The sequence below is a fragment of the Ipomoea nil genome, unplaced genomic scaffold (genome assembly GCF_001879475.1).
Source record: "Ipomoea nil cultivar Tokyo-kokei standard unplaced genomic scaffold, Asagao_1.1 scaffold2283, whole genome shotgun sequence".
Lineage (NCBI taxonomy): Eukaryota > Viridiplantae > Streptophyta > Magnoliopsida > Solanales > Convolvulaceae > Ipomoea > Ipomoea nil.
Genome location: NW_017618711.1, coordinates 1,844,167 through 1,860,887, shown reverse-complemented (window position 1 = coordinate 1,860,887; position 16,721 = coordinate 1,844,167). Strand labels below are relative to the sequence as shown.

The following is a 16,721-nucleotide window of genomic DNA, read 5'->3' as shown; positions in this document are numbered from 1 at the left end:
AAAAATGGAGAAAGGACTCTACAGGAAGAAAGCTAAGCTAGAGAGCAAATTACTGAAATTAAAAAATAAAAATAAATATCATAGCCACATACATAATCTAAATGGAGAGTCTAGATTTGTCTATAATTTTTATGTGGTGGTTCCATATTAAGTACTTGTTTAATAAATGAGATTAAAGAGACGTAGAAATAAGTGAAATATATCTAGCTTGTTCAGCTAGCTAGCTAAATGACTATTCTAGAATTCAGCTAGCTAAATGACTATTCTAGAATTATATTATTGCACTTTGAGAGAGTCCAAATTTTATAAGTCTTAGCGAGAGTGTTCTAGCAGCATTACAGTATTAATTAAAATCATATTTTACACGGCACTCTAAGTCATAACTCAACTTGCTACTGCCAAGCACCTTGTACTTAAATGAGATATAGTAATTTTCCCATATAAAAAATTATAAGATCGAGCCTTAGTTGAGGTGTTGTTGACTCTTTGTGTTTCAACAGGTTGAGAAAATATAAATGAACAAATACTACAATGTAATTGAGTCAGTAAAAAAAAAAAAACTCAAATTGCTACCGGCTTATACACACTTGTGGCAAATCACTGTTCACACAGCTGTGTGGACCACAATTCAAAACATCATCGTATACATTATGTGTTAGAATAATGAAACATTATATGGGGTAACACAATGTACATGATGTTTTAAAATAATCTACATTATACTTTAGAATAATGTACATTATGAGTTATAAAACGTATATTACATCTGGGCGTACAAAAAAATAAAATTAATCAAAACGACGTCGTTTTTGAACTGTAGTCCACACTGTTGTGTGAACCACGGTCCACGCAATAAATATTGCACACTGGTAGCCTTGTCGTTTATGTTGCTAGATGGTCCCACCAATGTGGGTAGGGTGGTGACCAAAAGCTTAACAATTAAGCTTGGAAGATGAAGTGAAAGGTTTTTTGATTAATGGCTTCATTCATGTCCACTTAATGGGAGATTAAAGTGGGCAAATGAAAAGACAAAAGAGTTGGCTTTGTAAAGCCTATATAAAGGCCATGGATTTGGCTACCTTGGATATGAGAGAGTTCAAGAAGAAGAAAAAGAGAGGAGAGAAAATTTGTTGAGATATACAAGTGTGAGAAAATTAGCCGAGAAGAAGTTGGTGGATTTTGTAGAAATTCTTGTGCCTCGGGGTATGTTATTTTCTCTTGTATTTTGTGTTGCCTCTAATCGTTGAATTAGAGAAGCCTCCTCTGTTGTACCCATTATCTATATAGTGGAAGATTTACTGGCTTGTGCCTGTGGTTTTTTACTCCTTGCCTTGAGGAGGTTTTTCCACGTTAAAATTCTTGGTGTTCTTCTTGGTGCCGTTTATTTATTTTCATTGTGCTAATTATATATTCTGGTGAGCTTTCTTCCCAACAACTGGTATCAGAGCCTTGTTCAAGTGCGAAGCTATGGAAGGAAAGTTCAATAGAATTACAAGTTTGAATGGCACAAATTATCACATATGGAGAAATAAGATAAAAGATCTACTATATGTGATGAAGTTGCATTTAACCCGTGTTTGCTACCCAGAAACCTGAAAATAAATCAGATGAAGAGTGGGCCTTTGAGCATGAACAGGTATGTGGTTTTATTTGGCAATTTGTTGAAGATAATGTGTATAATCATATTTGTAGTGAAACCCACGCAAGGACACTGTGGAGTAAACTTGAAGATTTATATGCTTCAAAGACTGGCAACAACAAATTGTTTTATCTCACAAAATTGGTGCAATTGAGATATAACAAGGGTAGTTCTGTTGCGGATCACTTGAATGAATTTCAAGGGATTGTTGATCAATTGTCAGGTATGAGAGTTAAATTTGATGATGAGGTTCTTGCTCTTATGGTATTAGCATCATTGCCAGATTCTTGGGAGACTTTAAAGATTTCTTTGACTAATTCTGCTCCTAACGGTGTTGTAACGATAGAACTTGTTAAAAGTGGTGTCCTGAATGAAGAGATGAGACGAAGGTCACAAGGTACCTCCTCTCAACATTCAGAGGTCTTGGCTACAACAAATAGGGGGAGAAGTCAAAGCAAGGGTCCAAGGAGTAAAGATAAAAACAGAGATAACAGTAGAGGTAAATCTAATAAATTTGCTAATGTTGAATGTTATCATTGTCACAAAAAGGGGCATATTAAGAAATTTTACCGACTACGGAAGAAAGAAAATCAGAAAAATAAAGACTCTGAAAAGAATAATGGTAGTGATGATGATAGTGTAGCTGCTACCACTACAAGAAAAATCGCGAATTGCGACGGAAAATCGCGACGGAAACTATTCCGTCGCAATATAGCTACGGAATTGCGACGGAATAGTTTCCGTTGCAAATTAACTACGGAATTCGCGACGGAAATTAATTCCGTCGCAACTTTTGGCGCAAAGAGAAAATAAAACCCGCGAAATCTTGACGATAAAATATTTACGATAGAATTTGCGACGGATGTAAGTTACGTCGTATATTTAGCGACGGAAAGGCGACGGGTTCACGTTCCATCGCAAAATAGCGATAAAAATTACGACGGATTTTATTCCGTTGTGAAAGAAAGGAATTTTTTGATAAAGGAACAAATATTGCGACGGAATTAACGATGGAATTTATTCCGTCGCAATTTTTTTATTTTTATTTTTATTTCAAAACGGGCATCATTTTATTTTTTCTTAATAATTATGAATATTGAACACTTCAAACCCTACTCATCCAGTTGCCAACGCTACAACTCTGCGCCTCATCTCCCTCCCAAAAAGAAAACCCTCCGCCATCAGATCGATCTCCCTGCGCCTCATCCCCCTCACAACAGATCCGCCCTCACCACACTTCATCGCCATCGTAAGCCCTCACCAGACCTCCGCCGTCGACACCGCCTCCCTCATCCCCCACCACACCGCTGACACCGCCTCTCCGCTATCGCCCTCACCTCAGCCTCGATCTCGCTCTCAAAATGTAACGCCTCATCTCCGGCCCTTACCACAGATCATCCACTCACAACGCCGCCACCGCCGTCTCCACCGGCACAGTTCTCCTCAGCCGCTGCCGCTGCTTCTGCGACTTCCACCGCCGCTGCTTCTGCGACTTCCACCGGCGCCGCTGCTGGTCCGCCGAACTGAAGTCGTGCCGCTACAGGTATTTTTTTTTTTGGTTAAAATTATTTCTTATAATTATCATTTTAATAAATATTAGATTAGATTTGTTAATTTTTATAGTTTTTACAATCCTATTTCATTGACACAATTCTAATCCTATTTCAGGTTATAGTTAAAATTATTTCTTATAATTATCATTTTTATAGTTTTTATTAGATTATTTCTTATCACATTCTGCTTAGAAAGTATGTGGGTATGTTAGGTGCAACTGATGATCATGCCTATCAGAATCTCCTAGCATTTTTTTTTTCTGGGTATGAAAAATAGTGTGCTTTTAGAAATGGTTTAATTTGATAAAGATAGAATTTTAATTTTGATGAATTCCTCCCAACTTGGTTGAAATAAACAAGAAATCTTGGTTAATCATAGTCTCTATTGATAACTATTGTTTTTCTGATTGGCTGATTTGTAGTGTTATTCTTGTCCTTGCTTTGAATTTGGAAATTGGAATTGAATTAAACGTTCTCTACTATGCAGTCCTTGTTCATTTATGTGGATATCAGGATGTGTGATGTGCTACTCTAATTTTCGTGGTCTTCAGCGGAATTTTTTTGGTGTATATTTATTGCTGAGCATGCATTTCTCCTTCATAGATAATTGTAGTAGCTAATGTACCCAAAAACAATCATGGTTGCCCACTATGTCATGTTATTTGAAGTTTAGTTGAATCTGGGTTTAAAGTTTGTTGAACTCAGTGGTGTGTCGTCGCAAGCATTTACCCGTCGCCATGTTGTAGTTCTGTTAGTTGATGTAGTACTACTGAACTAATGTGAGCCTTTACTATGGCAGCTAGTTATTTGATTAAACTTGAAATCTGGAGATTCAAGTTGAATATAGAAGCTAATCATTTGAGTTAAAGTTGATTATGGGATTTGTTGGATCTGAATTGCTTCTAAAACAAATGTTTAGTGATTAACTAGCCTTGTCTTGGGAGTTGGGAGGCTAACATTTTATAGGAATACTTAACAGCTTTTTAGTGTGTTTCAGCAGTTCAAGTGGTTTGGTCTTGAGTCCCCTTGCTTTGCAAGGCATTATAGATGTTTACAAGTGCACTGCTTTGGTGTTTAATCTTTATTTACTTCCCTTTGTTGGAATGCTGTTGGAGCTCACAAGAAATCTCCAGATAGTATTGACTATTGAGAATGAATGATCCCTAGAGTTTTGGTTGGCACCTCAAAACTGCCATGCCTACCATGTTCACATTATTAAAAAATTAGAGAGATTTAATTATTTTGTTTTATTATTATTATTATTATTATTATTATTATTATTATTATTATTATTATTATTATTATTATTATTATTATTATCATTATTATTATTTATATATGTATAGATGGATGATGTTATTTATTATTATTATTATTATTATTATTATTATTATTATTATTATTATTATTATTATTTTTTATAGATGTTGCTTCTTGTAGGGGGAGACTGTTGTTCTTGTGGGTGAGGAGGAACAAGAGGCTAAACAGATAGATCAATTGGACTTTATGGATGAAGGGTAATGAGTTTACTCTAACTTCTGACATTTTTTTAAGCGCTTTTTTTTAATCTCATTTTCTTTTAAACATGTCAGCTTCCCAGTATGTGACATGTGAGGCAATTATTATCTCTGTTTGTCGTTATTGGAGATTGACGGGTGTTGAGGAGAAACAAATGTGGATTGATGGCGGGAGAGTTGGCATTTCAGCATCACCTCCGTCCCAAACCAATTGATTTTAGTGTAGATTGTCATTTGTGAAGACTATTATATTATTGTTTAGACTTCAATTGATTATTATTACTCACTGATTGATAATGTATTATTACTTAAACTTAATTATATTATTTTTTATAATTAATTGTGTTTTAGTATGTCATTGCAGTTTTATATTAATATTTTAATAGTTCATATTACCATTAAAAATAATAATGATAAATAAATTCTTAAAAGAAGAATTCAAAAAAAAACGCGACGGAAAACAATTCTATTGTTAATTTTGCGACGGAAAAGATAATATCGCGACGGAATATTTGAGTCAGAAATAGCGATGGAATTAGCGTCGGAAACATTTTTGTTACGAAAATTGCGATCGAATTGCGACGGAAAAATTCCGTTGCAAAATGGCGACGGAACTTTTCCGTCGCGAATTCCGTTGCCAACTTTTGCGACGGAACTATTCCGTCGTCTATTGAAATACGACAAGGCGATAGACGACGGAATAAATTCCGTCGCTAAACACGATTCGCGACGGAATTTTGCCCATTCGCGACGGAATTTTTCCGTCGCGATTCGCGATTTTTCTTGTAGTGTACAGTTGAACATGATTTTCTTATCTTCTATGATGGTGACACAGATGCCATTAATTTGGCAAGTCATGATACAAACTGGGTAATTGATAGTGGTGCATCCATTCATGCTACAGCTCGAAATGATTTTTTTGTTAGTTATGCAACAGGTGATTTTGGAGTTGTGAAAATGGGCAATGATGGTAATGCAAAGATTGTTGGTGTTGGCGATGTTCAGTTAGAAACCAACAATGGCACCAAGTTGCTTCTGAAAAATGTGAAGCATGTTCCAGATATCAGGTATAATTTAATTTCTGCTGGAAAATTAGATGATGAAGGGTATTGTAATACTTTCCAAAATGGCCAATGGAAACTCACAAGAGGTTCTCTAGTTGTGGCTCGAGGCACAAAGTGTTCTACACTTTATGTTTTACAGGCCAAGATCTCAGGAAATATTGTCAATACGGTTGAGAACGATGATATGAATGATATATGGCATAAGAGGCTTGCACATATATCTGAGGAGAGGATGTCCATGCTGGTCAGAAAAAAGAGCTTAGCTGGGTTGAACAATGTTCATTTGAAGAGGTGTGCTCATTGTCTAGCAGGGAAGCAGAATAGAGTATCCTTTAAAAGTTCTGCTGAGACTAAGAAGAAACCAGAGGTATTGGAACTGATACACTCTGATGTGGGTGGACCTTTCAAAACTAGGTCACTTGGTGGTGCTCGCTATTTTGTTACCTTCATTGATAACTGCTCAAGGAAATTATGGGTTTATTCTTTGAGGCATAAAAGTCAAGTTGTGGACATATTCAAACAATTTCATGCCCTAGTTGAGAGACAGACTGGGAAGAAGCTAAAATGCATAAAGTCAGATAATCGAGGAGAGTATATTGGGCCACTCAATAGCTATTGCGTAGAGCAGGGTATTCGCCATAAGAAAACACCACCAAAGACTCCTCAGTTAAATGGTGTTGCTGAGAGGATGAACAGGACTTTGATTGAGAGAGTTAGATGTTTGTTGTCACATGCAAAGTTACCAAAGACATTCTGGGCTGAGGCACTAAGTACTGTTGTGCATGTATTGAATCTCTCACCATGTGCTCCTTTAAGGTTTGACATACCAAATCGGGTATGGACAGGAAATGATGTTTCCTGTGATTATCTACGTGTCTTCGGGTGCAAAGCATTTGTGCACGTTCCGAAAGATGAAAGATCAAAACTTGATGTTAAGACACAACAGTGTGTGTTTATTGGCTATGGTCTAGATGACTTTGACTACAGATTTTATGATCCGGTTGAAAAGAAGCTTGTGGGAAGCCGAGATACTGTGTTCGTGGAGAATCAAACCATAGAGGATATTGACCGGGTTAAAGAATTGGGATCTCATAACGGTGATTCAGTTGATACTGAGATAGTACCTCCAACAGTGGTTCCTGAAGAGGTTGGAGAGGAGGACCAAATTGAGCAGCAAGATGTTACTGATGCTTCCATTAATGATGATGAACTCCCAGTTCCAGAAGCTTCAACTCCACCTCAGCTTCGAAGAAGTTCAAGAGTTAGACAGCCTTCCACAAGGTACTCTTCTGATATTTATGAAATTAATTTTGTTGATAATGGTGAACCAGAATGTTATGCAGAAGCTGTGGAGGATGAACACAAGGAAAAGTGGATTGAAGCCATGAAAGATGAGATGAAATCATTGTATGAGAATAATACCTTTGAGTTAGTAAAGCTACCTAAAGGTAAGAGAGGTTTGACAAACAAGTGGGTGTACAGAGTAAAGCAGGAAGAACACTCTTCACGGCCACGGTACAAAGCTAGACTAGTTGTCAAGGGATTCAACCAAAGAAAAGGTATTGACTTTGATGATATATTTTCTCCAGTGGTTAAGATGTCTTCCATTCGTGTTGTTCTTGGACTAGCAGCCAGCCTAGATTTAGAAATTGAGCAAATGGATGTAAAGACTGCTTTTCTTCATGGTGATTTAGATGAAGAAATATACATGGAGCAGCCAGAGGGTTTTGAAGTCAAGGGAAAAGAGGACTATGTCTGTAAGCTAAAAAAAAGCGGCTTAAAACAGGCACCAAGGCAATGGCACAAGAAGTTTGAGTCAGTTATGGCGCAACAAGGTTACATGAAGACTACTTCTGACCATTGTGTGTTCTTTCAGAAATTCTCTGATGATGATTTTATTATGCTTCTGTTGTACGTTGATGATATGTTGATCTTCGGCAAGAGTGCTTCTAGAATTAATCAACTAAAGGAACAGTTGAGCAAGTCTTTTGCTATGAAAGACTTGGGCCAGCAAAACAGATTATTGGGATAAGAATTACACGAGACAGGAATGCCAGAAAGTTGTGGTTGTCTCAGGAGAAGTACATTGAGAAAATACTTTGCAGGTTTAACATGGACAATGCTAAAGCGGTTAGTTCTCCTCTTGCTAATCACTTTAAATTAAGTAGTAAGCAAAGTCCTTCTACAGAGGAAGAAAAGGCAAGTATGCAACAAGTCCCTTACAATTCAGCAGTTGGTAGTTTAATGTATGCTATGGTATGTACAAGGCCAGACATTGCTCATGCAGTTGGCGTTGTCAGTAGGTTCCTTTCTAATCCTGGCAAGGAACATTGGATGGCTGTTAAATAGATTTTCAGATATCTTAGAGGTACTTCTAAATTATGCTTATGTTTTGGTTCTAGTAAGTCTATGTTGGTTGGATACACTGATGCAGACATGGCAGGTGACATTGACTCAAGAAAGTCGACTTCGGGGTATCTGATAACATTTGCAGAGGGAGCAGTATCATGGCAGGGTCTAAGTTACAAAAGTGTGTTGCACTTTCTACCACAGAGGCTGAGTTTATTGCAGCAACTGAAGCTTGTAAAGAGTTGCTATGGGTGAAGAAATTTCTTCAAGAACTTGGGATCAAACAAGACAAATATGAGTTATTTTGTGATACTCAAAGTGCTATACACCTTGGTAAGAATTCCTCTTTCCATTCAAGATCGAAACATATCGATGTAAGATATCACTGGATACGAGATGTTTCGGAGATGAACCACTTACAACTTGTAAAGATCCATACAGATGAAAATGGGTCTGACATGTTAACAAAGTCATTACCAAGGGAAAAGCTTGAGATCTGTCGTTCAGCTGCAGGAATGCAAGTCCCTCCCACATTGGCGTGAGGGGGAGTTTGTTGCTAGATGGTCCCACCAATGTGGGTAGGGTGGTGACCAAAAGCTTAACAATTAAGCTTGGAAGATGAAGTGAAAGGTTTTTTGATTAATGGCTTCATTCATGTCCACTTAATGGGAGATTAAAGTGGGCAAATGAAAAGACAAAAGAGTTGGCTTTGTAAAGCCTATATAAAGGCCATAGATTTGGCTACCTTGGATATGAGAGAGTTCAAGAAGAAGAAAAAGAGAGGAGAGAAAATTTGTTGAGATATACAAGTGTGAGAAAATTAGCCGAGAAGAAGTTGGTGGATTTCGTAGAAATTCTTGTGCCTCGGGGTATGTTATTTTCTCTTGTATTTTGTGTTGCCTCTAATCGTTGAATTAGAGAAGCCTCCTCTGTTGTACCCATTATCTATATAGTGGAAGGTTTACTGGCTTGTGCCCGTAGTTTTTTACTCCTTGCCTTGAGGAGGTTTTTCCACGTTAAAATTCTTGGTGTTCTTCTTGGTGCCGTTTATTTATTTTCATTGTGCTAATTATATATTCTTGCGAGTTTTCTTCCCAACACTTTAGCCTCAACAATCGGACTGTAAGAATGAAATCGAACGTGCTTGGAAGAATATTTAAGATAATGAAGCCTACAAAATTTTGAAGAAAGAATAAAATTAAAGTTTGCTGAAGAATGGTTGAAATCCTTCATAGAATACTTGGTCAGACAATGGGTAGCCCCTAAAAGAAATTGGTTGTAAACTCTAACAGGGCGTTTGGTTAGAGGGAATTTAAATTCCATTCACACTTAATTCCCACATAATTCCAAAGACCACTAAATTCCTTAGTTTGGTTGGAAGGAATTGCAATTCCATGGAATTACAATTCCATCATTTTCATGGAATTAAAATCCCATGTTCCCCCTTAGGATTTTAATTCCATGGATCTTGGGAAGAAAAAAGATAATGATGAGACAAAATTACCATTCACTTTTTAACCTAAAATTGATGCCTGTCTGACAACAATAATGGGCATTTTAGACTTTATACTACTTATTCTCTTTCAACTCCCATGTATACCAAGCATTGGAATTGAAATTCACAGTAATTTTATTCTTGTAAACCAAACACTGAAATTTAAATTCTCACTTTATTCCAGTAATTCATCTCCCATGGAATTGCAATTCCTTTTCCACGTAATTCTCTCATCCCAACCAAATGTCCCGTAAGGGATTTTTTCATATGTTATTTATGTGGTAAAATTTATTTTAATTATCTTAGGAATAAGGGTCAAATAGGCCATCGAACTGCACCTGATAATACAATTAGGCCACTGAACCCAAAAAACCAACAATTGAGTCCCTAAACTAACCAATTCCTAACAATTCATCTAATTTGAAGGTTTCTAACAGGTCAACAACCAACTTAATTATTTTTTAAAAAATAAAATTTAAAAATTAATTATTAAAATTAAAAAAAAAAAAAAAAACAGAAATGGCCGGAGACAAAGAAACTTCTTCGTCTCCGGCCAGTTTCTTCGTCTCCACGGCCGTTTCTATTTTTTTTTAATTACTTAAATAATTAATTTTAAAATTTTATTTTTTAAAAAATAATTAATTTGGGAGGATGACCTGTTAACCTGTTGGAAACCTACAAATTGGAAGATTTGTTTGAAATTTGTTAGTTTAGGGACCCAATTGTTGATTTTTTAGGTTCAGTGGCCTAATTGTATTATCTTGTGCAGTTGGATGGCCTATTTGACCCTTATTCTATTATCTTAATATATTTAGGGGGAGCATTTCTAAAATTTAGGGGGAGCATTTCTAAAATGGCAAATTATATTATGCACCGCGGTGCATAATCGATTATGCACCGCGCGTCTTTTTTTTAAAAATGAAAATTAACCGTGTTTATTTCCGCCGTTTCGCATCCTTTTGCAAAAAGTAACTCTGTTATTCAGTGTCATTTTGTATACACTGCTGTTTCAGTTGAACACAACTACAGTTTCATTTCGATATAACTATAGTTTCATTCGATATAACTATAGTTTCATTCGATATTTATAGACTCAAATATGTGAAAATGTTATTTAATTTTATTTTATATACACTATAGTTTTATTAAAACACAACTACATGATCATTTTGATATAATTACAGCTTCATTGTACAATATACACTCAAATATGTGAAATGTTATTCAGTTTCAGTTTATATACACTGCAGTTTCATTTCACTATAACTACAGTATCATTTTGATATAACTACAGTGTCGGTTTGGATATACTGTAGTGTCAGTTGGTGTTTAATACACCAAACAAACGGACTCCGTTAACTCTAACGGCGGACCGTTTCTTTACTTAAAGAAACGGCGCCGTATATGGACCGCGGTGCATAATCGATTATGCACCGCGGTCTATAATATAACAACTGTTCTAAAATTTAGGGGGAGCTTAAAATAGTTCTTGCCAAAAAATTCAAAGTGGCCTGGAAGATGGTAAATGTTTAAACTAAATTGGCTAAATTATTTTGTAAAAACATGTTTAATTTGTAATCCGTTTTGGAACGCAATTATTCCTACTATGCTTAGGAAAGACATAAAGCATTGGACAAAAAGGAATCACATGTTCCAGATTGACACGAAGAAGTTAAAATTGTTAGTAGGCATTATTCGGAAGAAAAGATGAATGTTTGAAATTTTATGGTCACAGTATAGAAATTATGTTTTAAGTAGGTAGATCACTTGTGCATATGGGCGAAAATGTACAAATACACTACAAAACTGCATAATTTTGGAACGTGCGGTCATGTACTATTAGGTATGCATAAATATACTATGTGTTCAGAAACGTATCAGGGTGAAATGTACAAATGTACCACACCTTGGAGCATTATATTTTTGAGCACGTAGTGATGCATTCTTGTATACCTGGTGGTGACATGATCGCACGGGAAGGTCTGTTTAGATGTAGCGCTTGTTTTATTTTTAAAATGCGAATAAGTGCTTTATGGTCTTTTCCTTACTTTTCATAACTGCTTTTGTTAATCATATTCTACTCAACAAAGACTTCACCATTGGTTCATCATTTTCAAAGCTCTGTTTACCTTTCAAATCTCTGTTTAGCATTCGATCAAACAAGTTTCAGTTATCTCGCGTATCAATTACAAATTGATGGTTTTTAAAAAGCTTTTTTGAGTAATTTTTTTTTTTTTGAATTGATATAGTTCAGGATAATGTGCATTTGAAAAAACAAAATGGAGCACTCAAAGGCTAAAAATGAGCAGTGGGAGCCTAAAACTAAGACGAATTTACTATTTCTTAAAGACTTTCTATTTGAATTGATATAGTTCATTATTAAATATACACATTGAGTAGGAAAAATGCATTTGTAAACATGAAATTGTGCACTAGAAGACACAAAAATGTTCACTAGAAGGCACATTCTGAAAGCAAGTAAATGTGCACTCGTATGGTAGATAGAAAAATATATACTCGAAGACAAAAAAAGTGCACTCGAAGAAATAAATAAATGACATTGATTTTTTTTTTTGAGCAATTTTTCTTTTGAACTAATATAGTTAAGTATAATGTGCACTTGAAGAAACAAAATGGTGCATTCGAAGGCTAAAAATGTATATCGGAGCCTAAAACTAAGAGGCATTTACTGTTTTTTTTTTTTTTTTTTTTTTTTTTTTTTTTTTTAAAGACTTTCGCTTTTAAATTGATATAGTTCATTATTAAATACACATTGATGAGTAGGGAAAAATGCACTTGTAGGCAGAAAAATATGCACTTGAAGAAAAAGAGGATCACTAGAAGGCATAAAAATGTTCACTAGAAGACACATTTCGAAGGCAAGTAAATGTGCACTCGTAGGTAGAAAACTATATACTCAAAGACAAAAAAATGTGCACTCAAAGCAATAAACAAATGACATTGGTTTTTAAAATTTTTTTTTGAGCAGTTTATCTTTTGAATTAATATAGTTCACAGGATAATGTGCACTTGAAGAAACAAAATGGTGCACTCGAAGGCATAAAATGTGCGAGCTTAAAACTAAAAGGTATTTACTATATTTCTTAAAGACTTTATCTTTTAAAATGATATAATTCATTATTAAATACACATTAAGTAGGAAAAAATGCACTTGTAGACAGGAAAATGTACACTTGCAAAAAAAAAAGAAAAAGAATCATTAGAAAGCACAAAAATGTTCACTAGAAGGCAAATTTCGAATGCAAGTAAATGTGCACTCGTAGATAGAAAAATATGTACTCGAAGGCCAAAAAATGTGCACTCGAAAGAATAAATAAATGACATTGTTTTTTTTTTTTTTTTTTTTTTTTTAATAGCTTTTTTTCTTTTGAATTGATATAGTTCATGATAATATGCACTTTAAGGAACAAAATGTTGTTGCGGTTGCACGACATTCTTCTCGGAAACCATAGTTACTCTGGTTGCTACTCTATAGTTGCACACACAATTCCTTCATGCTTGAAGTTGCCTTCTTATCCTCGCATCAGAGAAGTGAAGATATCCAAAATCTTCAAAACCTTGCAAGATAGGTTATTTATGGAGTGGAGACGGGAAGGCGGGTAGCTAGTAGAGGTGAGCGCGATATAGTGCAGAGAATGAAAAAAGGCAGGAAGGGAGACGTTAGTACTGTTGTTTTGAGTTTCGTTCTTTTTTTTTTTTTTTTTTTTTTACTCTTTTACCCTCAGACGAGGGAAACTTGGTAATTAAGTTCAACTTAATTACAACAATGCTACCGCCCATCTCCTCACAATCAATGACTGAGATCAAAATTTACCTTTTTTTAAAAATCAATGGAAGCAAATTTCATTAAAAAATATTTTCAATACAATGAGAATTAGTTGTAAACCAACAAGATGAGCTAGTATGGGAACGTGCATCTCTTGCAATAGCGTGAACAAAATTTACCTTAGATCCAAAGGTTATTATTTGTGCGGATTTTTTATCTGGAAAAAGCATTGCATTTGATATATATATATATATATATATATATATATATATATACACACACACGAAGTGAAGTGACTTTTCCAAATGGGAGGTCATGGGTTCGAGCCTTAGTGGAAGTGACATTGACTCTTTGTGCTTCAATAGGTTGAGAAAATAGATATGAACTAATGAACAGATACTACATTGTAATAAAGTCAGTAGTTCCCGCCCAAAAGAGATGCCTACAATTTAGCAAGGAGATTAGTCACTATGTCCGACAGTGGAAACCCTGGATAAACCAAAAAAAAAAAAAGAAGTCAGTAGTACTCAAACAAAAATTGTACGCATCATCATATCATATTAGGTATATACTTTATTCTCAGTAATTCATTTCCCATGGAATTGCAATTCCTTTCCCACGTTATTCCCCATCTCCAACCAAACGTCCTGTAAGAGTTCTTTAATAAGATATCAATTTTTTTTTGAATACTACTAACTCCTCTACAATACATTATTAGTTCATAACTACTTCTCAACCTATTAAAACACAAAGAATTAATACTGCATCCATTGAGACTCAATTCTATGACCTCTCATTTGAGAAAGTCGCTTCGTACACTAAATTATAAAGTTATTGGCTAATAAGATAGCAAGTTAGCAACACTGGTACGCATAAGATGAGTGCATAATCATCTCAAATATTAAATCATAATGAAATTAACACAAACGAGACAAATAAAGTAAAGAAAAGAGAAGGAAATCATTATTACAACATTATATTGTTAAATTGAGATCGTGTTTACACACTTCTTTCACCTTCAACCTGCGAACATAAACTAATGCATTTAGTCCATATATATTGAAAACACTTAATTTAGCAAATGTGAGTAGTAGCATACCATAAATTTTAGAAAATTGTGAGACATTCACGTTTGATCTTGTTTAGGTTTGCCAGGACAACTTGAACATCCATCCTCTCTTTAGGAGACTCGGTTATGTAATTTAAAGCCATCTGAAAAATAAACGACAGACAATGTAATTTTTGTCTAAATTTTAATTCTTCAGGCCTCAAAAAAAATTGTGTTCACAATTTCTTCAAGAGTATGAGAAAGTTAATTAAAAACCCAACTTTTTAAACGGAGGTCTCCGGTGAACATTTCATCATTTGGCTTCCTCTTGGTAAAACACTTCCATTTACATTATGCCATAACTATAAATATTACATTTCGTGGAGTCCATCCCACTTGATCCATACTCACACATAGGTATACAAAATACAAAAAAGTTAAAATTATAATTATTATTTTTCATTTGACAAAAAGATTGAAAAGTATGCAAGCTAAGACACATAAAAAGAAATAAACAAAAATAAAATATAGTAGGCTAATCATCACCTGGAGCAATGTATCCAATTGTGGGCATGGTTATAGTATAAGCAATTGATTCATCGTCTCTAAGCAATTTCGCAATGCCAAAGTCACTTACGTGTCCTACCATATCTTCATCAATTAAAACATTGGTTGGCTTTAAATCACAATGAGTAATTGGACTTGAGTAACCATAATGCAAATACTCTAACATACGTGCCACATCGATCATTATATTATGTTTAATCTTTGCATGATGTACAAAGATTTCTTGTCAGAGTACAACCAGCTGTCTAAACTACCATTAGACATGTACTCTAGTATGATTGCTTCAAAATTCATATTAGAGCAAGCACTTATCACCTTTGTAAGGTTTCTGTGGCGGAGATTGTGCAAAAATTGACATTTAATAGCAAAACTCTTGAATGCATCTTCAACTTGCAAATTAAAGACCTTGGCTGCTAAGAGTAATCCATTTCCAAATGTGCCATTGTAAACAAAAATTTTCCAGACAAATAGGTATTTATATCATACATATTTAAGTTTAGGGTATACTCTTTTATTAAGAGTTGACTTTAAATATGTTTGTAATAAGAAAATAGGACAACCATTTTTTTTTTTTTGAGAATAACAGGACAACCATTTAAGAGTTCTTTAAAAAGATGAGTACATAATCATCCCAAATAATAAATCATGCATATTGAAATAATACAATTACACAAACGAGGTAGACATATAAAGAAAAGAAAAAGAAATCATTATTACTACATTATATTATTAAATTGAGATGGTGTTTAAATATTTCTTTCACCCCCTCCAACCTGCAAACATAAACTAACGCTATTAGTCCATATACATTGAAAGCACTTATTTTAACAAATGTAAGTAGCATACCGCAGATTTTAGAAAATTGTGAGACATTCACGTTTGATCTTGTTTAGTTTTGCCAGGACAGCTTGAACATCCATCCTCTCCTCAGGAGACTCCGTTGTGCAACTCAAAGCCAACTCCAAAATAGATGATATGTATTGCAATTTTTGTCTACATTTCAATTCTTCGGATCTCATTAAAGTTGGGTCCACAATTTCTTCAAGAGTATGAGAAAGTGAATTAGAAACCCAACTCCTTAGACTAAGATCTCCCGTGAACATTTCATCATTTGGCTTCCTCTTGGTAAACACTTCAATCAACATTATGCCGTAACTATAAATATCACATTTCGTGGAGACCATACCACTTGATCCATACTCTAACATAGATATACAAATACAAGTCAAATTTATAATTATTATTTTTCATTTGAGAAAAAATAAAAATTATGCAACACACTTAAAAAGAAATAAACAAAAATAAAACATATAGTAGGCTAATCATCACCTGGAGCAATGTATCCAATTGTGGCCATGGTTATGGTATAAGCAACCGATTCATCGTCTCCAAGTAACTTCGCAAGGCCAAAGTCACTTACATGTCCCATCATATCTTCATCAATTAAAACATTGGTTGGCTTTAAATCACAATGAGCAATTGGACTTGAGTAACCATGGTGCAAATAATCTAATGCACATGCCACATCGATCATTATGTTTAATCTTTGCATGATGTGCAACGATTGCCTGTCAGAGTACAACCAGCTGTCTAAACTACCATTAGGCATGTACTCAAGTATAAGTGCTTTAAAATCCATATTAGAGCAAGCACTTATCACCTTCGTGAGATTTCTGTGCCGGAGATTGCGCAAAACTTCACA

The 16,721-nt window shown here is 34.8% G+C and overlaps 1 long non-coding RNA gene across 1 annotated transcript; it reads left to right on the top strand.

Moving 5' to 3' along the window:
* The first annotated feature begins 397 nt into the window (after positions 1-397).
* LOC109151243 lies at positions 398-16,717 on the top strand. Its single transcript, XR_002049269.1, has 3 exons — positions 398-409; positions 6,487-6,492; positions 16,425-16,717. It is a non-coding gene; the product is annotated as an uncharacterized LOC109151243 (long non-coding RNA).
* The last annotated feature ends 4 nt before the right edge of the window (positions 16,718-16,721 follow it).